The following is a 25,049-nucleotide window of genomic DNA, read 5'->3' as shown; positions in this document are numbered from 1 at the left end:
CCGGTCGGTCTGCTGTTCGCCTTCCCTCCTCCGCGGCTCCTTCTCCCCCTGATTCGGAGGACGGGGCGGGGGGGGGGGGGGCTGAGGTTAATTCTAGTGGCACCAGACTCCCCGGGGGCGCTCTGGTTCCCGGAGCTGGTGCGCATGGCGGTCGGGGCCCCGTGGGCCATCCCTTGGGGCCCCGCTGCCCTGTGTCAGGCGGGGGGGACACTGACAGCGCCCCCGGTGCTGGGCCGGCCTCTCAAGGTGTGGCTCCTGCACGGGACGAGCTGATCGGGACCCTGGACCCGGACGTTCTCCACACGCTGGAGAACGCCCGGGCCCCATCAACACGTAGGCTTTATGCCTCAAAGTGGGGGATATTCTCCCGCTGGTGTTCAGACAGGTCCTTGGACCCCAGCTCTTGTTTGGTCTCCGCTATCCTGTCTTTCCTGCAACATTTGCTGGATAACGGGCGGACTGTGGCGACACTGAGAGTGTTCGCATCAGCCATAGCGACGAGGCATGTCGGTTTTGAGGGTGCTTCGGTTCGCGCCCACCCTTTGGTGGCGCGTTTCCTGCGGGGTGCCTGCAGGCTTCGACCTCCTGCAAGGCCTTCCAGCCCTCAGTGGGATCTCCAGTTGGTACTGGACTCTCTCACAGGGCCGACCTTCGAGCCTCTTGACCAAGTCCCATTGGATATCTTGTCTTCAAGGTATCGCTCCTTCTGGCACTAACAACCACGAAGAGAGCAAGTGAGCTTTGTGCCCTCTCCATTAGCCCTGAGTGTCTTTCCTTGGCGTCGAGGAGTCTTCGGTGTCTTGCGTCCTAACCCAGCGTTCCGCCCGAAGATTCTGAGTTCCTTGTTCCGGGCGACGACCTTCACGCTGCGGGCCTTTCACCCGCCGCCTCACTCGGACCCGGGTCAGGAGCGTCTCCACCTGTTGTGTCCAGTGAGGGCGTTGGCCTGTTACTTGCGGCGGGTGGCCGAGTTTAGGCGCTCTGATGCCCCCTTTTTGTCTGCCACGGTAGATGCCGGCGGGGAGAGGCTCTCTCCCCCCAGAGGTTCTCTCATTGGGTGAGATCGGCCATTATCCGTGCCTACCGAGCAGCGGGTGGATCCGCTCCTAGCGGTCTGAAGGCACATTCCACCCGTGGCGTGGCAGCCTCAGTGGCTCTTTTGCGGGGGGTGGCAGCAGAGGATATCTGCTCTGCTGCCTCTTGGGCGTCCACGTCTACCTTCGCTAAGGCCTATCTCCTCGACGTAACGGCGGGATCAGTAGCTCATACTGTCTTGAGCGCTGTTGTGCCCCCCTCAGGGCCCACGGCTCAAGTGGGATTGGACCCTGGGCCGGCGGGGCCCTAGTGATGCTGCTCCAGGAGCGGCGTCCAGCTGGGGGTACATTTATCCCGTCAGGCTTCGCCTTTTGGGTAAACCCATAGCGAAGCCGTTGGAGGGCGGAGCACCAATGAAGCAGAACCCCTGAGTTATCTATTATAACCTCAGGTTCTGCGAGTTGGTGCGAAGCCCTCCAACCTCGTCGCCCAGCGGCCGCCCTTCTCGCTGAGTTTTCAGTTGGAGAAAGTGCGGCGGGTGCTGCCCGCCTTTATAGGAAGGTACTGCCCCCTGCTGGGTGGCGAGTTCATTAAGCTTTCTCAGAGACGAGGCGGTGCCTCGGGGTAAACCCATAGCGAAGCCGTTGGAGGGCTTCGCACCAACTCGCAGAACCTGAGGTTATAATAGATAACTCAGGGGTTTTGATGGCCAACGTCACATTTGCGATGTTTCTTCGTAGAACCAGCTTAAGAATAGCCACATCAAGTACATATAAGCCATACAAGTTAAACATGATGTGAACACGGAGAAGCTAACAGAATAATAAAATATGAAAACAATATACCGTAAATATTGATGATTTATGACACTTGGAGCGTGACATTAGATGACCTTCACTTGCTTTTCATTCTCTTTAGACGTGACTATTTCACTGTAATAGTGAGTGGCACTGTACCAAGATGGCCGCCCTGTATACACACCGCTCTAGTGGGCGTCAAGTTCTGCGTTGGTTCGGACCACAACTCAGCACAAACTTGAAAAACAGCTTGACCACTTGTTGAAGGATGCAAAGGACAACTCGATTCTCGTTCTTTAGTTTTTATGGCAAAGTGGCGAGACTTTTGCACATGTTCGCCCTCCTCAGGTTTTGTTTTTCCCTCACACTTTAACTTGTATTTTATCTTTATTTGCTTATTAAATTCCACCTGCATTATGGCATTTCTTATTCAACATATTTAAGATTACGCTTCTAGTTCAAGTTATTTAAAGTATAGTTAGTCATAGCTTTTTGTCATTTATTTGACACAAGTCATACTTTACAAAGTTCCTGTCTATCTTTAGTTTGAAATGCAAGCATTATATACGTTTTTTTAAGTAACCTAAATACATATATGTCAAGGTATGTTGACTAATACCTTGGATATTGGTTACAAATATATATAATAAAAAGGCGATAAATAACAGTCCCATGAGTTGATGCCGCCTGTGAATTCTTAGATATGTTTGTGGAACTCTGGCTCTATCTAGTGGTCAAAAGGGTGAACAGTCATTGCGAGAGTCTCACGCTGATGTTGCAAGAAAGTAAAACTACTAGCTTGTACTGCCATCTATTGACAAAACGTAGAACAACCACTTTAATACAGTAATCCAAGCGTTTTTCAACTGTTTTTAAGGGTAAATTGAGTGAAAACCCAAATCGACTGACTTACATGTTACAAATGTTTAAAGCTTCTCTTCCAAGTCTCTCATCATGACCACGTTTTGAAGTTATTACTTTATAAAGTTCTCCTTCTTCTGAAATCTCCCAGAACAAGAGGTTAAGAGAATAAATTATCATAATGGGCTTTGCATCTCCCTTGGAGATGAAGACTTCCTGGATTGGTGACACTGCATTACAAGCCTCGGTGTTTGACCAATCACTGCAGAGCGGGTTTGGTTATTGTCAATGAGATTTAATTTCCAGAAAAAGCAAATGTTTTAATATCTTCATTAAAAAAATAGTTCTGTGCAAAAGTACACATACTCCAGAGGGATCAATAAAGTACAGTAGAGGTGCAAGATATATTTAAGTCACACTTGAGGTGATCTTCACCTCAGGGATCTGTTGACTTCTTACAATGAGATGGTGGAAACTGCTAGATCTGATTACATCAGAAAACTGGTAGCAGCAAATAGGAAAAACCCCAAAGTTTTGTTTGACACGATTAATTCTCTCGTGTCTCCTGCTCCTCAAATCACGCCGGTCTTCTGTGAAGCTGACAGCAATGCATTGTTGAGATTTTTCATTGACAAAATTAAATTGATCAAAGAGAAAATCTCTCCCCCTTTGTTGGGAACCCCTACTGTCTCTGAGCCCATCTCCTCCTCTTGGTCATCCTTCTCTGCTGTATCTTTGGGTGATATTTCAGCACTAGTGAACAAGATGAAACCCTCCTCTTGCTCAGATGACGTCCTTCCTTGTAGGCTTTTTATCAAAGTATTTGATGTAATTGGCCCCTGGGTTACCAATATGGTGAACCTCTCCCTTTCCACAGGGGTTTTTCCCAATGCATTTAAACATGCCATTGTGGAGCCTCTGCTCAAAAAACCAGGCTTAGACCCAACTGACCTCAGTAATTTCAGGCCTATTTCTAAGCTCCCTTTCTTGTCCAAGATCTTGGAGAAGGTGGTGTCCGAGCAGCTGTCTTTGTTCTTGGATCAGAGCGACATCCATGAGAAGTTTCAGTCTGGCTTCCGTAAACATCACTCTACGGAGACAGCTTTACTGAAAGTGTCCAGTGACATCATGATGTCGGCTGACTCTGGTAAATTCACTGTTCTGGTTCTCTTGGATCTGTCGTCAGCCTTTGACACAGTTGATCACCAGATCCTGCTGAGAAGACTAAGGGATGAAGTGGGACTGTCTGGGTCTGTGTTAGAATGGTTCTCATCTTACCTTTCTGGGCGCAGTTTTAGTGTATCTGCCAATCAAATGAGGTCTGAATCGGCAGATCTGTTGTGTGGAGTCCCTCAAGGTTCTGTTCTGGGTCCTTTATTGTTTTTGCTGTACTTGATTCCCCTTGGTAAAATCATTCAGAGATTTCCAGATGTTTCTTATCACATTTTTGCTGATGACATCCAGCTCTACTGCTCTTTTGACCCAACTGAGCCCCAAAGGCTGAACAGCTTAGTCAATTGTTTGCTAGAAATCAAACAATGGCTGAGTGAAAACACTTTACAGCTTAATGTGGACAAAACTGAAACTCTGGTGATTGCTCCTGATGATACGATTCCAGGGTTGAGTCAGTACTTGGGTGACTTAGGTCAGTCTGTCAAACTGAGCCTGAGAAACCTGGGTGTTGTATTTGATAAAGACATGTCTCTTGTTCAACACTGTAGAAAACTGACCAGAAACTGTTTCCTTCAACTGAGAAAAATCTCTAAACTTAGGAAAATGCTGTCACAACATGATCTGGAGCTTGTAATCCATGCGTTTGTTTCTTCTCGTCTGGACTATTGTAACAGTTTGTTTTCCTGTCTTAACAAGAAGGAGCTGTCTCACCTGCAGTTGATTCAGAACTCTGCAGCGAGAATTCTGACCCGCTCTAGTAGAAGAACTCACATTTCTCCGGTCCTTAAAACTCTTCACTGGCTTCCAGTTTCTTTCAGGATCAACTTTAAAATTCTGGTTCTTACTTTCAGAGCTATTCATGGTCAGGCTCCTCCTTACATCACTGATCTGATCCAGCCTTACACCCCAGCTCGGGCTCTGAGGTCTGTGGATCAGAATCTACTTATGGTTCCACGCACACGGCTCAGGACCAGAGGAGAGAAATCTTTTCAGGCTGTTGCTCCTAAGCTTTGGAACAATCTTCCTCTCTCTTTGCGCTTGATGGAGTCTACTGACTCCTTTAAGAAACATCTTAAGACGTTTCTATTTGTTCAGGCTTTTCCTTGAATTTCTCGAACTCCTGTGTTGTTCTCGGTGTTGTCTTGATCTTTGAAGTATGTACTGTTTTGAGTATTGTTTTGATTGTTAAAGCGCTTTGTGACCCTGGTCTCGAAAAGCGCTATATAAATATATATTACTTACTTACTTACTTACTTACTTAAATCAACACATTAATTTAACTTTAATGTATGAAAATTCAATAGTACACAAAAAGGTGGCCATAACATAACTTAATAAACTAAGAACGTAAAAAAAACAACAGAAAACTGTTTAAAAGTACAGTACTTTGATGAAATCTCAACAGTACACTTATACAGTATGTAAACAATAAAACAAATAACAGGTAACTTATTAAATTAAGTTATGAACTCACTATAATGTATACACATTAAAACTCATGTTGTTGTCTTATGAAGAAAAATATTTTGAGCTATACTTATAACCCTATGGATCAGTGCCATCAGAATATTTAAAGGGTTAGTTCAACCAAAATGCATATTTTCTACTCACCCTCATGTTGACTGAGGTTGGGAGGTTGAAATGTAAAAATATAAATCCATTTGAATGAAATGCAACTGAGTGACCAGGGATGAACTTCCTCCAAAAAGACGCTTAAAACATCTTCATGCTTTCATAATGCTTGGTGAATTATTTTCTGGAACAATACTTCTCATCAAGGCTTCAATACAGGCAAGTAAAAGAGAAGAAATTTTGGGTGAACTAGACCTTTAATGGTTGAATTTAACAATTCAAATGTCAAAAACTTTAAATGCAGTGAAGACATTCAAATTTTCAACATTTGATTTGATAAATTCAACCATTTAATATTCCTGTGGCATCAGATCTACTGTTACTCTTTGTGCGTTTTCTGAAAAGATATATTGAGACACAGATGATGATGATGCTGATGCTGATGATGATGATGGTGGTGGGTTTAGAGCCAGTCGTCTCTGAGATAAAGGGATGAGAAAAACACAACATCAGAACCACAGTAAGAACAGCTCAGTGAAGCTTCATCAGTTGAGTGTCAATTAAAACAAAATGCAAGAAATAATTCCAAGTTTTCATAAAAGGTTCTTATACTGTAGTCAGATCATTTGTAGTGTCAGCATTATTTTGAGGGTCATCTGTGTGCATGACAGTGAGAAAGTGTTTGACTTTGAGTTCACTCACACCATGAAACATTGTTTCTTTGAACTTTTGAATTTTGATCAATTCGGAGTGTAATGGAAGCAGAATTAGTGTCCAGACACACACCAACACCTTCTAGAATCACAATGAAAGACTCGTCATCTTTCTTTCTGATTTCACCTCCATCTGTTACTTTTCTATCAAAAGTGCTTCAGAATCTGGAGGAGTTCATGACAACAGAGACCTCAGACTCGTCTCTTCTGGAGGAACATGGATCTGGACACTCATGAAAACAGGGAAAGAAGTTAAGAAGAAGAAAAAAAGACTCACGGTTCTTGTCGAGTCCTTCATCCAGTCTGCGGATCACTTCATCCTGACCGTAGTTCTTGAACACACACTCGTACCTGCTCCAGTCTTCAGACTGACCAGGTGGACGCAGCAGTTCAGCCCTTTTCTGGAAAGTCCCGTCAGGGTTTGGGAGGATTTCTTTTATCCACATGTCATCATCACCAGTGATTTTCTTTCCATCTTTCCTCCAAAACAAGTAAGTATCTTTAGGAAAGAACTCTGTGGCGAGGCAGACGATGGGAGAGGACGAGTTCTTCTGGAGGAGAAACATTTGTGGAGGATCTGGAGAAGACAAAGATCAGTGTTTAGATCAGCTGATGGAGTTCATGACTGTCAGTGACACCACAGTCCTCTGAGAGCTTCTACACACACACACATGTTCTGTCACTCACACACACCAACACGTCCTCTACCTTTTCTCAGCAGACGCTTCTCCCCGTAGTCCAAATAAATCTTCAGCTGCTCTGGACATTGCTGAGTAAAATAGTCGTGGATTTGTTGGTTCAGATCAACTCTTGAGTTCAGATAACGTGCGATGTCTTCATCTTCTGAATGTCGAGTAAACCACTGTTTCCCCTCAATGTAGAACTTAATGAAGTCTTTTCCATTGTAGGCAAACAAATGATGACCTCTGACCTCTTCAGTCTCATCATCCCACAGACATCTAGATATCCTCTGGATCAAGTGAACACCTGAGAGACACAAGCTGAAATTAACTTTCACCTCCTTGTGTTTGTGTGCAGGTGTGTGTGTGTGTGTGTGTGTGTGTGCGCGCGTGTGTGTGTGCGTGTGTGTGCGTGTGCGCGTCTGTGCGTGTGTGTGTGTGTGCGTGTGTGTGCGCGTCTGTGCGTGTGTGTGTGCGTATGTGTGTGTGTGCGTGCGTGTGTGTGTGTGCGCGCGTGTGTGTGCGTGTGTGTGCGTGTGCGCGTCTGTGCGTGTGTGTGTGTGTGTGTGTGTGTGTGTGTGTGTGTGTGTGTGTGTGTGTGTGTGTACCTACCTTGACTTATGTTTAATCCTCGTGTTTTCTTCTCTAAGATCAGATTCTGGACCAGCAGATCATCAGCCCATGTGTTCAAATTTTTCTCTGGATGTTCTTCTAAGACTCTTCTCATCCACTCTTCTCTGGGTTCTGGTCCCTTGTTGTTATAGTGGACAAAGTGAACATGGTGCACATATCCATCCACGACCCTTTGGTCAGCTGACATGACTTCATGATAGGAGAGAGAGTGAAATTCTGCAGAAACAACAAGACTAAGTTAATATTTCCATCTAAACATCTTCACTGACCAGAAGGTTCTTTAAATTGTTACAGAGATGTTGAAAATATTAAATGATTTTCCGGATACTCACTGTGGAGTCTTGATACTGTATCAGTTAATGTCTTTACCTTGATTTCACTTCCATGAGTGTGTGAGTATGTTTGTGTGTAAAACTCTTAAGTTGGAGTCACTCTGGCACATGAGGTGAGAAGTAACTCTGGCTGTGTTCTCTACCTCCTTGTTTCCTAAATAATTAGTATTTTTAACTTTAAAATAAAAAACGATAGTCAAAGTAGGAGATCAACCACCACCAGGGGGCATCCATTGGTGTGTTCACAAGCCACTTTGACCAGCACTAATCTTCCTTCTTCATCATTTAGTTGTTTTTATCATTCAAACTTTACCGAGTAAAGATTGCCATCTCTTCTTCGAGCAGCTTTGAATGAGCTGAAGTATGCATTAGAGTAGCCAATTTCAAAGTTTATTATGTTTGGTCTTGGTTAAGCGTGTTTCTTGGAGGTGTATGATTTCTTGGCCATTAGGTTTTATCTCTTCACTTGATTATTTAGACCCTTTAAAGTCAACAAAATTATTTTAATACTGTGTGACATTTTCAAAAAACTCAAAACTCAATCCAAAGCCACCCGTCTCCCCTCAAAACAACATTCTGAAGTAGAAGAATTGCATTTCCAGAAGAATCTGTCGACTGAAATGCTAGAAAGTATTTGACGTTGAAGTTTTCAAATCAATATATACAAATAGTAGAAATGATGGCATGAAGGAGAAAGACTGATGTGAAAAAGTTGAATTAAACTTAAAAATGTTACAAAGAACAAAAAAAAGAAGAAAATAAAGAAGAAGACAAATAAGAAAAAAAAAGAAAGAGAAGAAGAAAAAAAGTAGTAGGATTTGTAGTAGAACTTATTGGTTTTTGACCATCAACATTTTTTTCTAGCTATTTAATTTTATTTTCAGTACCACACTGTCACACCAGCACCCCCAGAGAAGACAAAAATCCACAGAAAAGTAATTTTCCTGACATGGCAGGGAAAATAATCCGCTGACATATTGTACTTCCTCATGAAGGTTATTCAAACGTGGTCTGTTGACGTGAGCATCGACTCTTTCAAGCACAGAGGAGGACTTTAGTCAAGTCAGTCATGAAGGATCAAATTACCAAACGAATTCAAGATCCATTTCCTATTAATGATGTGAGTTCTTTGTTGTGTAACCTCTACATTGTCATTGTTTATGAAATCAGGATTTCTGGTTGATGTAAGGACTCAAGTGAAGTGTGAGTTTTAAATAAATACTAGTTACCACACCCGTCCACCATTTGTAATTTGGATTTGTAATTCAAAACCTTAGTGTTCCCGAGTTATTAACGCGCAAAGATCCAATCTGCCAACATCGACATTTTCAGTAAAATGCTTGATTAGTGAAATATATAAAATCTGAGTCACTCTTCATGATACAAGATTTCTATTAAAAATAAAATCATGAGAATAAAAGTCAGTGGTTTACCTGCTGCCACACGAGCACCCGCAGAGAAGAAAACTATATATAACAGAAAAATAATTTTCCTGTATTGGTAGGGAAAATAATTAATTGAAGAATTACTATAAAGTTTATCCATTTTTTATTTTTTTATTTTATTTTTATTTTATTTTATTTTCACTTTAAGTTGTTGTTTCCAGCTATCATTAGGTGTATTTATTTGATGGACCGTGGAGAGGTCTTGACTCGTCATGTCGTGGCACAGGAAGTCAAAAACAACTCAGTATTTCTGATAAAAAGTTTTCTAGTTACTCAATTGCATTTTCAGTACCACACTGTCACACGAGCACCCCCAGAGAAGACAACAATCAACAGAAAAGTCATTTTCTTGCCATAGCAGGGAAAATGATCCGCTGAAATATTGTACTTCCTCGTGAAGGTTATTCAAATGTGGTCTGTTGTGAGCATCGACTCTTTCAAGCACAGATGAGGAGTTCAGTCAAGTCAGCCATGGAGGATCAAATTACCAAACGAATTCAAGATAAAGTTTCCTATGAATATGAATTTCTTTGTTGTGTAAAGTGAAAGTCATTTAATGTATTAATGTTTTTTATCTGCCATTTTCATAAAGACATGATCACAGCTCATCCTACTGAATCTGATCTATTTTCAGTTGACTGACAGTTTTAGGAAAGAAAACAAGGCTTTGAAAACAGAAGAAGAAAATGCAAAACAGACAATTTAATGCTAAACAAAATTTGAGTATATTTTCTTCTTTGCTAAGTTATACTTGTACTCCTTGATTGTCTTGACTTTGAAATTTCAACGAAAGTTAAATTAAGAATTATTTAGAAAATGAAACAAACAAAACAAAGCTGAAATCATAAGAGGGATTAAAGACAAAACATTTAGTCTTTATTTTAAAGCTAAAGTTGCAGGTCTGACTCTTGGTGGTTCTTACAAGAGTTTCCAGGGTCACTAATGGCTCCAATTTACTCCAAGAATCCTGAAATCTGTGACACAACTTAAAAGGGATTTAACACGGGCTGGGTAGATACCACACACGTCCATCACAGAGCAGAGAAAAAATGGTGCCGCTCAAGCAAAAGAAACTCAAAAGAAACAAAACCTGTTTTTATTATGTTATAATTATTTAAAAACTTTTAATTAATTTAGTAAAAGTATTTTGTAATGAAGCACTTTGAAAATGATCTTTCCAACCCTCCTATAGTGATTTTACTTTAAAGGCTTACATTTAAAATATCCCTAGTTTGGCATGGCTGAAATTTATCTGGACTGAAGTAGACTACCTGAAGAATAGACTTAAGAGATGTCATGAGATTATATTGTGTACTTTTAATGGCGTGTTTACTACAATTGATAATGAACTATGAATGAAAATTAGAATGCAATTAAATTAGTTCTGGTGATTTTTAAGATCATCCACTATTGTTGTGCTAAAATGTTTTCGAAAGTACACAATAGAGATACATACATAGGAGCATTTTCTATACAAACGTTTAAAAATAGCAGACATGGAGATTCATATGAACATTTTCAAAGGGCCTATATTTTGAGAGTACACATTAGAATCTCATGCCAAACTAGGGGTATTTTCACACATATGAAAAAAGCATGAATTCATATGAAAATTAGTATATTTAAAGAGCCTTTATTTAAGTACAAAATAGAATTTAATGAAACTTTCTGAGTCTATTCTTAGGTGTAGACATCAAACGTTATAAGAAGGTGTAGAGAGAAGAGCTGTTAAAACAGTGGAAAACTCAGTGCTTTGTTTGAAGGGTGTGATCTTAAAAGGAAATAAGAAAATCGGAGATGGTTTAAAAATCTAACTGTTACAATAGGAAGGAAAGAAAATTCAGGAATATTATTTTCATAGGTGGAGTAAACCGAAAATTTGATTCACTGATAATCTTTCATATTTAATTCATATTAAATAATCATTGTCTTGCATTGCATACACTCACTGCAACTACTCAGGTTCACATCCACAGGTCAAATAAAGCCTTTCACACACTGAGAAAGATTAAACAATCCCAGACTCCCAGCAAGTCTGTGGACACCTGTTTGAGAACTCACACTGAAAGACACAACAGGCCAGCAAGTCGCTGGGACCAGATTCTCTCTAGAAGAGAACAATCTTTGGTAAATTTCCACGACGACCATGTGCGCCATCGGCCATCTTAGAATCAAGTGTTTAGAGTTACTGACCAATCCTACATGTTCAATTGACTAGAGCCGTTAACCTGCATATTCTACTATAAAAGATCCACCATTTTGTGAGAACTTCGCCTTCTGGTATTGGAAGACGTCTGCGATAGATCTCTCTGCTTGCTAGCGCCCATGTTCCCGTAAGTTTGTCTCTGACTTCTGCATAATTCACTAAACGAGCATTTTTACTCATCCATGTGTCTGTCCTTCATTTTCCACCACCACGTACGAGACTGGGGAGGGGTCGGTTCACCGGAACACAAAATCCCCTCATCAGTAAAATACTTGATTAGTGAAATATTTGGAAGCCGAGTCCCTCTTCATGATGCAAGATTCTATTAAGAGTAAGATCATGAGAATGAAAGTCAGTTGTTTACCTGCTGCCACACAAGCACCTGCAGAGAAGAAAACTTTCAACAGAAAAATAATCTTCCTTCCATGGAACAGAAAATGATCCGCTGAAGACATACTGTACTTCCTCATGAAGGTTATTGAAAAGGGGTCTGATGAGTTCAGCACCGACTTTTAAAGCACAGAGGAGGAGGAGGAGGAGGAGTTCAGTCAAGTTAGTCATGGAGGATCAAATTACCAAATGAATTCAAGATCCATTTCCTATCAATCATTTCATCAATCTGCCATTTTCATAAAGACATGATCACAGCTCACACAGAATTATTTAAAAAATGAAACAAACAAAAACAAAGCTGAAATCATAAAAGGGATTAAAGGCGAAACATTTATTCTTCATTTTAGAGCTAAAGTTGCGAGTCTGACTGTCAGTGGTTCTTACAAGAGTTTCCAGGGTCACTAATGGCTCCAATTTACTCCCTGAGTCCTGAAATCTGTGACACAACTTAAAAGGGATTTAACACGGGCTGGGTAGATACCACACACGTCCATCACAGAGCAGTGACAAAATGGTAATGCTCAAGCAAAAGGGACTCAAAACAAACCAAACCTGTTTTACCAACAGAGGGCTTGGCACTGTCGGGATAGAAGAAAACTGTAGTGCACAAATCGATGCTTATTACGGTATTGGCGTCTCCACCAGGTTTTTCGAACGAATGCAAATTATTATTAATGTTTCATAAAGAAACGCAGACTTTTCAATGAATGAAACCCTCATTTAAAAACTATTTATTAATGTAGTAAAACAAATTTTTAATGAAGCACTTTGAACATGATCTTTCCAACCCTCCTATTGTGATTTTATTTTATAGGCTTACGTTTAAAATATCCCTAGTTTGGCATGGCTGAGATTTTTGAATTTGAATTTCTGAAGAATGGACTCAAGACATTTCATGAGATTATATCGTGTACTTTCAAAATAAAGGCTCTTTGAAAATGATCATGGTAATATCCATGTGTGCTATTTTTTAATTTTTATAGAATTTAATGAAACTTCCTGAGTCTATTCTTCAGGTAGTCTTCTTCAGACTAGATCAATTTCAGCCATGCCAAACTAGGGGTATTTATCTACACACATTTGAAAACAGCATAAATTCATATGAATATTGGTATATATAAAGGGCCTTCATTTTGAAAGTACCAAATACAATTTTATGAAACTTCCTGAGTCGTTGCCCTTAGAGTTAAATTAAAATTTAAATAGAAACAAATAAACAAACAAAATTAAAAGTTTCAAACTTAGAAAAAGCAGAAAAGCGACCCTACGACTTTAAACAGACAAAATACGACCAAGAATACTGTGTGTGTGAGGAGAGCATGAACAGTTAATAACTGTGTGTGTGTATCAAGCGAAGAGAGAAGAACAAACCTAACTTTGTATGTTTACATATTGGTGTTTGATTTTGTGTGGTTTGGCAAGAAACCAGTGGAGGTCTGAAGTTGTTTCTTTGTTTTTTTTTTAACAATAAGTTTGGTTTGAGTAGGTTTAACATTTTTTTATGTGCATATTGTGTTAAGTTAGTGTATTAATGTTGTGTGTTTGTCAAGTTAATAATTAGGAGGAGTTAGGAACAAAAGGAAGGCTGTTAAAAGAGTTGAAAACTTAACACTTTGTTTAAAGCGTGTCATTGGAAAGTAAGAAAAGTGAAGAAAGTAGGTGTAGAGAGAAGAGCTGTTAGAACAGAGGTAAACTAAGTGCTTTGTTTGAAGGCTGTGATCTTATGGGAGATAAGAAAATGGGAGATTGTGAGCAGAAAAATACAAAGTGAATTGTGACGCAGTTGTAATTGTGAAGGATATGGGTGTGGTCCTCATAGAGAGACTTGAGGACCAGAGCTTGTGCTGTGAGGATGGAATCGAGCCTCCACCTTTGGCAATTCAGAGGTTCTACTTGGTGAGAAAGAAATGAAAAGATTTCACTAAATACTACCAAGCAATGTGTGAAAGAGAAGTGGTGCCATGAGATCGAGTGAACATAAAGCACCACATGTGAATTGGAGAACTCTGACAGTGCCTCAACCAAAGATCTTGATGATGAGTCGATAATTCTGACCAGTGAAACAACACTTTTATCATTTTGTTGAACGGGAATTTTTCAAGTCTACTTAACATTTATGCCAAAGGAGCCAGGTCAGGCTGAGCTGGAATAAGGAAATAGGTGGTAGAAGTCTGACAAGTCCTCTGTGATGGAATTGTGCTTTAGAGTTAGAAGTACATCGCACTTAAATACGTGGTTGTTCTTTAAAACCTCCTCTGCTATTTGATGAAACATTTAGATGTTAATCTTAAACATTGCCATCATGAGAAAAGAACTGACCAATTTAGTCCAAGTTGTTTGTAAATGACTTTCTATAATCCGTTACAAAACAATATCATGTAAACAAAATAAACTCAGATGCTCTTGATTCTCTTTTTTATATACATATAAAAATAGAAATGAGCCAAAGTTGCTCAACCATCTACTAAATTGCTGACAACTGCAAACATGCAGTGTTTTTGACTTCATCCTCTTTGCCTTCTTTTTATTTTGTTGGGTTGGAGCTTGAATTGGAATCAAAAGTGACTCTGCAGGTCCATCAAATATGAGTCTTTTGTTCAGCCTTCTCATGAGTATTGAGAGGAATTATTTCCTCATAAGGTCAAAATCTTCTTCTTTTGAGAACAGCTCCATCCCAGATTTCCGAGAGACAAACTTTTAATCTGCTGACATGTTGACGGTCAATCTGGAGAGTCAGGTTTTCAATAACTTCTGAAAGAGATGCAGTTCAACCCTGAAAACAGGGAAAAGGTATTGTTAAATGAAAGCATATACATTTAACAACAATAAAACCCAGTGTGGTTGTGTGGAAGTTTTCTTCCTTGGCTTTCTTTGAAATGTCAGTGTTATAATCGCAAATGTCTTAATAAATATTAAGTAAATGTTTCTTCTTCATCCTCAATCATAGCAGAATACAACCCTGTGTATTTTGAAGAGAAGCTAACATAATAATAACATATGAAACAATTCACCGTAAATATTGATGATTTATGACACTCGGAGTGTGACATTAGATGAAGTTTACTTGCTTTTCATTCTCTTTCGTTCTAAATATTCCGCTACTTGTCGCTTCAGTCTCTCGTTATTTCAACAATAATGTCCCAGACCTGACTTGAAGGTTTCTTCCATTGTAGAATAATGCCGCACATTTCCGTTTGGGGTAAATGTCTAAATGTTTTCGATTAATTTTGTGATGTCATTTCGGTGTTTTCATGTGTTGTGTAGTAGGAGGCTGGAACGGAATTGTAAAAAAAAAACTTTTAAAGTTTAAAGTTGCTGAAAAATAGATGGATTTTCGTTAAACAAAATGACAGAAGACAACGGATTTTTTATCTTTATAAAACACAGATAACTTAAACAATGAAAATCTTGCTTTGGAATCAGAATCCTTTTATTGTCCCGCGAGGGGAAATTCGGTTTAACAACAGCAATATGCCAAAAAAAACAACACTCAGAAATAAAATATTAAAAAGAAATGAAAAAATCTAAATCTAATAGAAAATAAATCTGCACTATATTATATACACAATCATATTTACAATAATAACAAGAAAGGTGCAGTTAAATAACTATCTTGGTGTGTTCTTGTTTTGGAGTCTGATGGCAGCAGGGAGGAAGGACCTGCGGTACCTCTCCCTCACACACCGGGGATGAAGCATCCTATCACTGATGGAGCTCCTCAATGCCCTCAGTGTGTGCTGGAGAGGGTGAGATAAGTTCTTCCTCATGGAGGCCAGCTTGCTCTGTATCCTCCTCCCAGAAACTTCCTCCACAGGATCCAGGGGGCGCCCTAGGACGTAACCGGCCTTCTTAATAAGGCTGTCCAATTTAGCCCTATCCTTTTGCTGTCATGCTGCTCCCCCAGCAGACCACACCGTTGAAGATGGCAGAGGCCACTACTGAGTAATAGAATGACTTCAGGAGTGGCCCCCGGACGCCAAAGGACCTCAACCTCCGGAGCAGGTAGGGTCTACTCCGCCCTTTTTTATAAAGAGCAGCAGTGTTATCCACCCAGTCCAGGCGGTTGTTGAGGTGAACACCCAGGAACCTGTAAGACGTGACCATCTCAATGTCCTGTCCCTGGATGTTCAGTGGTGAGGGGGAGATGGAGGGACACTGCCGGAAATCCACAATCAACTCCTTAGTTTTGCTGGAGTTGATCTGGAGGTGGTTTTCCAGGCACCAGTCAACAAAGTCCTGGACAAGTCCGCGGTACGACCCGTCATCCCCGTCCTTAATGAGGCCGACGATGGCGGAGTCGTCCGAGAACTTTTGCAGGTGACTGGTGGGAGACAGGTGTTGGAAGTCTGCAGTGTACAGTGAAAACTGTTCCCTGGGGGACCCCTACACTGCACAGTACAGTCTTCCCTCAGGATGTCTGACCTGATGGTATTGAAAGCACTTGGGTGTTTTTCCCTCACACTTCAACTTGTATATTATCTTTATTTGCTTATTTAATTCCGCCCGCATTATGGCATTTCTTATTTAACATATTTCAGATTACGCTTTTAGTTCAAGTTTTAGTTGGTCATAGTTTTTGTCATTTATTTGACACACGTCAAACTTTACAAAGTTCCTGTCTACCTTTATTTTGAAATGCAAGCATTATATCATTTTTTTTATGTAACCTTAATACATATATTTCAAGTTATATTGATTTAGACCTTAGATCTTGCTTAAAAAAAAAGAAAAACGATAAATAACAGTCCCATGATTTGGTGGCGTCAGTCAATTAATAGACACTTTTGTGAAACTCTGGCCCTCTCTAGTGGTCAAAAGGGTGAACAGTCATCGCGAGAGCTTGTATAGCTTAAATACAGTAAATCAAGCGTTTGTAAAAAAAATATTTTTGAGGGAAAATTTTGTGAAAACCCTAATCTACCGATTTACTCAAATGTTAAAAGCTCCTCTTCCAAGATGCAGTAAGTCTCTCATGATGACCATGTTTTGAAGTTATTACTTTATAAAGTTCTCCTTCTTCTGAAATCTCCCAGAACAAGAGGTTAAGAGAATAAATTACGACATAATAATGGGCTTTGCTTCTCCCTTGGAGGTGGGGATGTTTGACAAATCACAGCAGAGTGGGTTTGATTATCTTCAATGAGATTTAATATCTATACAAAAAAAAAAGTTTCATATCTTTATTTAGATATATATATAAAACAAATATCAAAATTTCAAAATACGATTTGATAAATTCATCCATTTAATATTCTGGTGGCATCAGATCTACATATAATGTTTTTTCATTAAGAACTTTGAAATTTTTCTCAGCATTCTGGCTCTTTGTGCGTTTTCTGAAAAGATATATTGAGACACAGATGATGATGATGATGCTGATGATGATGATGATGAGGATGATGATGATGATGGGTTCAGAGCCGGTCGTCTCTAGGATGAAGGGATGAGAAAAACACAACATCAGAACCACAGTAAGAACAGCTCAGTGAAGCTTCATCAGTTGAGTTTCAATAAAAACAAAATGCAAGAAATATTTCCAAGTTTTCATAAAAGTTAAAATGAACAGGTTCTAATACTATATTCATTTGCGTGCATGACAGTGAGAGTGTTTCACCTTGAGTTCAATAATGAAATCAGCAAACACATCGACCAACTGAACATAATGACAACATCAAGACACTCACATCATGAAACTTTTTTTAATCATAATTTAAGTTTAATTTGATCAATTCCGAGTGTAATGGAAGCAGAATTAGTGTCCAGACACACACCAACACCTTCTAGAATCACAATGAAAGACTCGTCGTCTTTGTTTCTGATTTCACCTCCATCTGTTACTTTTCTATCAAGAGTGTTAAATGTCGTCTCAACTTCAGAAGATTTCAGAATCTGGAGGAGTTCATGACAACAGAGACCTGAGACTCGTCTCTTCTGGAGGAACGTGGATCTGGACACTCATGGAAAGAGGGAAAGAAGTGAAGAAGAAGAAGAAAAAAAGACTCACGTTTGTTGTAGAGTCCTTCATCCAGTCTGCGGATCACTTCATCCTGACCGTAGTTCTTGAAAACACACTCGTACCTGCTCCAGTCTTCAGACTGACCAGGTGGACGCAGAAGTTCAGCCCTTTTCTGGAAAGTCCCGTCATGGTTTGGGAGAGTTTTTTTTATCCACACGTCATCATCACCAGTGATTTTCTTTCCATCTTTCCTCCAAAACAAGTAAGTTTGTTTAGGAAAGAACCCTGTGGCGAGGCAGACGATGGGAGAGGACGAGTTCCTCTGGAGGAGAAACATTTGTGGAGGATCTGGAGAAGACAAAGATCAGTGTTTAGATCAGCTGATGGAGTTCATGACTGTCAGTGACACCACAGTCCTCTGAGAGCTTCTACACACACACCCACACACACACACACACACATGTTCTGTCACTCACACACACAACACTCTACCTTTTCTCAGCAGACGCTTCTCCCCGTAGTCCAAATACATCTTCAGCCGCTCTGGACATTCCTGAGTAAAATAGTCGTGGATTTGTTGGTTCAGATCAACTCTTGAGTTCAGATCACGTGCGATGTCTTCATCTTCTGAATGTCGAGTAAACCACTGTTTCCCCTCAATGTAGAACTTAATGACGTCTTCTCCATTTTAGCAAACAAATGATAACCTCTGACCTCTTCAGTTTCATCATTCCACAGACATTTAGATCTCCTCTGGATCAAGTGAACACCTGAGAGACACAAACTACAATTAACTTTCACCTCCGTGTGTGTGTGTGTGTGTGTGTGTGTGTGTGTGTGCGTGCGTGCGTGCGTGCGTGTGTGTGTACCTACCTTGACTTATGTTTAATCCTCGTGTTTTCTTCCTTAAGATCAGATTCTGGACCAGCAGATCATCAGTCCATGTGTTCAAATGTTTCTCTGGATGTTCTTCTAAGACTCGTGTCATCCAGTCTTCTCTGGGTTCTGGTCCCTTGTTGTTATAGTGGACAAAGTGAACATGGTCCACATATCCATCCACGACCCTTTGGTCAGCTGACATGACTTCATGATAGGAGAGATTGTGAAAATCTGCAGAAACAACAAGACTAAGTTAATATTTCCATCTAAACATCTTCACTGACAAGAAGGTTCTTTAAATTGTTACAGAGATGTTGAAAATATTCATTGATTTTCCAGAACATCACTTTGAAGTGTTGATACTGTATCAGTTAATGTCGTTACCTTGATTTCACTTCCATGAGTGTGTGTATGTTTGTGTGTAAAACTCTTAAGTTGGAGCCACTTGACTTTCTGATCTCACTGCCATCACATGAGTTATAAACAGTGGCGGGTCGTGCATTTCACACATAGGCCTTCAGTGGCGCACGTTTGAATGAATCCACCTCTCAATAACTACTTGAAGGTTATTTATACACCACAGGGAGCGTGAACTGTTATAGGTCAATAAGACGTTTAGATCATCATCAAATGAACACAACATCAGTGCATTATATCAAAATATCACTCCTACTACAGTTGCTGTCATTTCCATGGCCACGACACACACGCTCTGCATCGAAACTTAGTAACACAACAACAACAACAACACGGAGGAACAACAACAGCTAGAATTTAATCAGCAGCTACGTCACGTTGAGAGTCGCGAATATATCAAAGATCGACACACAACAGGCCAGACAAAAGGGTCCCCGCAACCAACATCCACACACACACACACTGTGCGCTTCAGCGACAAAAATAAACAATAAACAATAAAAAGTAAAAAAATTGAAATCATTTACAATTACATTTATTTTCTGATTATGTTTAGGCCAGCAGAGAAGGCCTTGCTGGCCGTGACGGCCCGCCACTGGTTATACAACCATTAAACCACCTCAACTGGCTCTCTTTCTACTCACCACCTTGATGGTTGACTTATTTGCTTTCATGTGTTCATGATTCTCGTTGCAGTCTTTACTCAAACAACATATATTTATTTATTTGAGAGAATTGTTCACAAAATACAACCTTTTAAATTCGATTGAACTATTTCTGTTGCGGCCCTGTTGTTTTCTTACGAATGTAATCTGTTGTGTGGCACTAAACGGATGATATTCAGCGTGTTTAGTTAATGATCGTATTAGAGGTTGTTTGTAAGCATACTTTTCTTTTTGTTCAATTTTCAATTAGTTTTATTGCTGGCGAGTTCAGGGAAATGACAATTATACTGTCATCAATCATCTATAATTAAGAATACATTTTAAATAGTCACTTGCTAAACAGATAATAACAAAATATAAACAGAACACACTGAGAGAAACACAACAAATCTTTAAATGGTGCTAGCAAGTCTCTGAGATCTACATAAGTAAAGTGAAGAGATGAGTTGTACAAAGAATCTCTGAGAGAGATAGTTTCTGGAACTTTCCACAACGGCCATGTGGCCGACGCCATTTTGTTAGAATTCAAGGCCCGTCAGCGCTCGATCTCTGTTTTGCCAAGTGCCCATGATTCTGTAAGTTTGTTTCTCTGACTTTGTGTATTTCACAAATTGAGCATTTTCTCTTAAAGTCATTCCTACTACTGTTTCCTTCTTTTGTTTGTACTATCCAGTTCAGCATTCATCACAATGTTTATGTCCCCTCCACATTAGTATTTCCTCCATTTCAGAGGTCAATGTAAAAACGATCTTTCTCTCGCTCTCTCTTTATATATATATATATATATATATATACATCACATATATTCACCAGTGTAACCTTCTCATCTTCCACCCTTTGACCAGCACTTATCTTCCTTCTTTGTCACGTCGCTGTTTTTCCCATTCAACCTTTACCAAGTAAAGATTATAGTATGCATTAGAGTGGCCAATTTTCAAAGTTTATTATGTTTGGTCTTGGTTAAGTGTGTTTCTTGGAGGTATAGCAGGTGAGCAGCGTGTCGTCTTTCGTTGCAGATGCTTCGTTGTCCGTGTGTCGGTATCTTTGTCTAGAAATGTTTCCATCTTTTAACCTCATCTCTGATTTCTAGTTAATCTACCTGCTTTCACATTCAAACTATTTCACTTTAAGTTGTTGTTTCCAGCTATCAGGAGGTGTGTTTATTTGATTGACCGTGGCGAGCTCTTGACTCGTCATGTCGTGGAACAGGAAGTCAAAAACAACTCAGTATTTCTGTTAAAAGTTTTTTAGTCTCAATTACATTTTCAGTAAAATACTTGATTAGTGAAATATTTGAAAGCTGAGTCCCTCTTGATGATGCAGGATTTTGGGAAAAGTAAGATCATCAGAATAAAAGTCAGTTGTTTACCTGCTGCCACACAAGCACCCGCAGAGAAGAAAACTATCAACAGAAAAATAATCTTCCTTCCATAGCAGGGAAAATGATCCGCTGAAGACATATTGTACTTCCTCATGAAGGTTATTTAAATGTGGTCTAATGATGGGAGCACCGACTTTTAAAGCACAGAGGAGGAGTTCAGTCAAGTTAGTCATGGAGGATCAAATTAACAAATTAATTCAAGACCCATTTCCTATAAATCATTTCGTCAATCTTCCATTTTTATAAAGACATGATCACAGCTCATCCTACTGAATCTGATCAATTTTCAGTTGACTGACAGTTTTAGTTAAAGTTAAATTAAGAATTATTGTAGACATAGAAAAGTTCTCCCCAACACTCTCAGAATTGTAAGACAATTAGAGTCTTCATTGTGATAATTGAACAAAGTACTCAGACCTGTTTTACCATCAGAGGTGTGGCGAGGTGAAAATATGTCAGACCAAAATAGAATGCCTGTAACTGCTCTTGGGAGATAAAAATAATAACTTAGAGGTAAAGCTCATGATGGAACCAATGATGCTCATGGATAAATGAAGTACAGGTGATTAAAAAAGGACATCCTGACGATAAAGTCCTACAGCAAGAACAAGAGGAGGAAGAAAAGTCTTTTGCTGGAAATACAGCTAGTTTTTCGGGGGAAGGCCTCTACCAGCTTACACATATATATTGTAGTAGTTTTATATTCCTTATAAAAAGGTTTATATTCAGAACATCTAGGTTCTGGTAGATTTAACTTTAAAATTGCCTCTATGTGAAATTTACCTGAAGTTGGAGCACCACCACTTTGATTTTGTAATACAAGAGAAACTATTCAATTTACGTGGATAATAATGAATTAGTTGGCCTTATTAATAAACTATGAAAAGCTTGTTTTAATAAATCTCATTTAACTGAAGTTACTACTGTTGTCGTGATTATCTGTTCTTTACTGAGTAAGAGGCTCTTAAATTGAACGTTAATTAGACCAAAATAGAGACGCGAACAACGACCTGACGTTTTATAAATGTATTTAAAAAGGAATGAATGATGAATGACAAAAATGAGTATGTTATGGTAAGTTTCGTAACCCACAATAAAACGAAAAAGGGAAAAGAATCGTGTACGAAATCTTAATGGACTACCCGCATATTAAACAACCCAGACACAAATCGATTTGTTAAAGATGAAGTGATCAGATTTTTACTTGACGGTAGATGGTGAATGGAGGTTTAGGCAGCAGCTGGAGACCAGATGAAGGTGGCAAGTGAGTTGATGCCAATGGAGTTGGAGGTGAGGATGGGGATGAAGGACATGACGATGAGGATGAAACAGTCAGGAACGAGGGAATCAAAGTTCTTTCGACGAGGGGGCCAAGCGATTGCGTTCGGTCCACCGAACGTTCCGATGAATCACAGTGTCGGCTTCCTGGTTGTAGACACCTCGAGAGAACAGCGCTGAAAGCCTGGAATGCTCACTTTGCTGAGGGAAAGTCTTTTAGGTCAGGAACGGTCAGCATCTAATGATCTTGAAAAAGGTTGTTGATGTAAAAATAAGTTTATGATTGTGCTTGTCCAGGGTTAATAACCTAATTGTTGCACGGATCAAACTTAGTTAGCCAGATTCTCTGTCTTTTTAATAATCCGGAAGGGATTATTGGTTGATAATTAATCCACGAGTCTGGTTGAATAACCACACAAACTGTCAAGACCAGACAGTGACCTCTTGGGGTGTGTTCTTGAACTGTGACCGTCTAGAGGACACTAGCGGTACTACAGGTGTCATGGTGTCGCTGCTGTTTTCCCAAGCTGCCGCTTGGTGGTGTTTTATGATTTGTGATCTGTGCGATCTTGTGTGTATTACAGCTCGACAGTTGAGACATAATAACAAACTATTATATTAGCTATTAGCATAGCCAACTTGCAAGCTAAATCTGTCTCCCCATATTAAAAGTTTCCTGCTTAGATCTTGAATTTATATAACTATAACTTCTAGTATTGAATATTGGTTCATCATAAACAAGGTTAAAATAAGATAAAGACATTTCAACTGAAATAAACAATTGAATAATAAAACTTAAAGTAAGTTAAACATTCTTAAAATCCATTGATGATAGTTGGGTTTGATAGAGAAATTGAACCACATATAGTTTAAAGTTAATTAATTAATTTACCTTAAGGGCATTTTTTTTTTAAACTATAAAGCTTTAATGAAAGTAGATTGGTTGAGGCTGTTTAGTTAAATTTAATAAATCGTAAAAGGATAAAAAAGAGTAAAATTGATTTGATGGAATTAATTTTGATTTGTCTTTGATAGATTAGAGTCTACTTTGTTGAAGCAACAAAAAGTATCATTGAAGAAAAGTTAATTTGGTAAGGCTACACAACTAAACTTGAATGTACTAAAACCCATAGTGCATTAACTAGTATAACGGAATATCATAAGGTAAAAATAAATCTAACTTGGTTGTACTAAAACTAAGCACACCAAACTTAGTTTATCAAAATAAATAAATAACAGTTTGTTTACTTAAAATAGATCAGCTTTAAACAAGTTTAGGAAAATTAATTTAATTATTCTAAATTAAAAGAAGTTCATAACTAAATTAAACTTAATCCAATTAAGTTTAACTTTATTGAAGTGAATTTACATTGAATAAAAGTGGTTTGGTCAAAGTAAACTTAATCCAATTTAAATTGTTTAAAAATAAACATAGTCAAATTGAAAGTGATTCAATTAAATAAAACTTCAAATCAAATCAAAGTATTCAAAATCCTTTTCTTGATTTACTTAGTTATTGTCATTTTTTGTTAACTTAGTTAAGGCCATTCGATTTAATAATCTTAAAAGTGGTATTAGTTTAATCAATATTATCTATTTTATTTTATTTGTTTCCTTTTTTTTATCTATCCTCATAGTGTAATAAACTAATTCAAATAAAAGTAACCTCAAACACATCTGAACTGAAACCAGGAGATGGCAGCGAGGTCAGATCCTATCTCAGGGACATAGAATATTACCTGCAAAGGTACCCTACAGCAAATACCCAAGACAGAGTCTACATATTCAAACTTACCTCAACAAGAGAGGTAAGCAACTTTATTAAAAGACAACCTCTGTCTGTGCGAAGTGATTTAGTCACCTGTCAAAGGTACTGTTATTGGAGTATGCAAACCCAGGAGCTTCACTGGGGTTACTATCTGCCATTTCAGTAAAGCAGGGTAGGAACGAACACCCATCACAATATTATCACCGACTGCGGCAGGCTTTCTTTGGAGACAAGAATGAATTAAAAATGGAGGAAGATCCCAACTTCAAAGCCATGTTTCTGCACAAACCTTCATCCTGGTACCAGTCACCACTTAGGCATGATGGCATGACTTCGTACCATGAATAGCTTCCAGCTACGAGACTTAGCAGCCAAGGGATATGCTAAACATATGCCAGAAACATGCCAACGTCCCAGAAGTTGTCTCCCTGCTACCCCATGATGCTCAACTCACCCATGGAGTTGGAAGGGGAACCGCCTAAGTCTCCTCTGTTAGATTGGAAATTATTCTACACTATACGTATACGCCATAAGTTAAATTAATGCTAAAAAGATGATCAAAATATAGAGTATAAAATACTAGCCTCATCTAAGAGCTTAAACGTTTAAATACACATTCACAACCAACATTTCACTTGCATACTGATATACACTGTGTCAAGGGTAGCTTGAAACAGACTAGAGATTATTCAGCGATTTAATGAAGGACTGTCTGTCTGCTCTGTTCACACCTGTGGACGTGAAACAAAAGGGCAACACGGAACACACCCAAAAGAGGGGGGCTGGAAGACAAAGGAACTTGCCCACACAACAGGCAAGGAAGGAAGTTACTCTCCAGGTGACTCGAAACAGGAGTTAACATAAA

General features: G+C 39.3%; 1 long non-coding RNA gene and 2 pseudogenes across 3 annotated transcripts in view; 1 reads left to right on the top strand and 2 right to left on the bottom strand.

Annotated features, from left to right (window-relative positions):
- Window positions 1–5,327, top strand: part of LOC148071966 (uncharacterized) — a 71,328-nt gene extending 66,001 nt beyond the window's left edge. Inside the window, exon 2 of the long non-coding RNA XR_015712805.1 lies at window positions 5,182–5,327. This is a non-coding gene — a long non-coding RNA (uncharacterized LOC148071966). The remainder of the gene's footprint in view (window positions 1–5,181) is intronic.
- Window positions 1–9,257, bottom strand: part of LOC148071965 (BOLA class I histocompatibility antigen, alpha chain BL3-7-like) — a 35,543-nt pseudogene extending 26,286 nt beyond the window's left edge. Inside the window, exon 1 of the transcript XR_015712804.1 lies at window positions 9,230–9,257. The product of XR_015712804.1 is annotated as a BOLA class I histocompatibility antigen, alpha chain BL3-7-like (transcript). The remainder of the gene's footprint in view (window positions 1–9,229) is intronic.
- Window positions 9,258–17,085: 7,828 nt separating this feature from the next.
- LOC148071964 (HLA class I histocompatibility antigen, alpha chain F-like) lies at window positions 17,086–21,217 on the bottom strand (annotated as a pseudogene). Its single transcript, XR_015712802.1, has 5 exons — window positions 21,127–21,217; window positions 18,670–18,906; window positions 18,289–18,566; window positions 17,845–18,144; window positions 17,086–17,270 (listed from the first exon to the last, which is right to left on the bottom strand). The product of XR_015712802.1 is annotated as an HLA class I histocompatibility antigen, alpha chain F-like (transcript).
- Window positions 21,218–25,049: the final 3,832 nt, after the last annotated feature.

The sequence above is a fragment of the Callionymus lyra genome, chromosome 9, assembly GCF_982586985.1.
Source record: "Callionymus lyra chromosome 9, fCalLyr1.hap1.1, whole genome shotgun sequence".
Classification (NCBI taxonomy): domain Eukaryota; kingdom Metazoa; phylum Chordata; class Actinopteri; order Syngnathiformes; family Callionymidae; genus Callionymus; species Callionymus lyra.
Note: the sequence above shows the minus strand (reverse complement) of the source record. Positions and strands in the feature narration are given on the sequence as shown.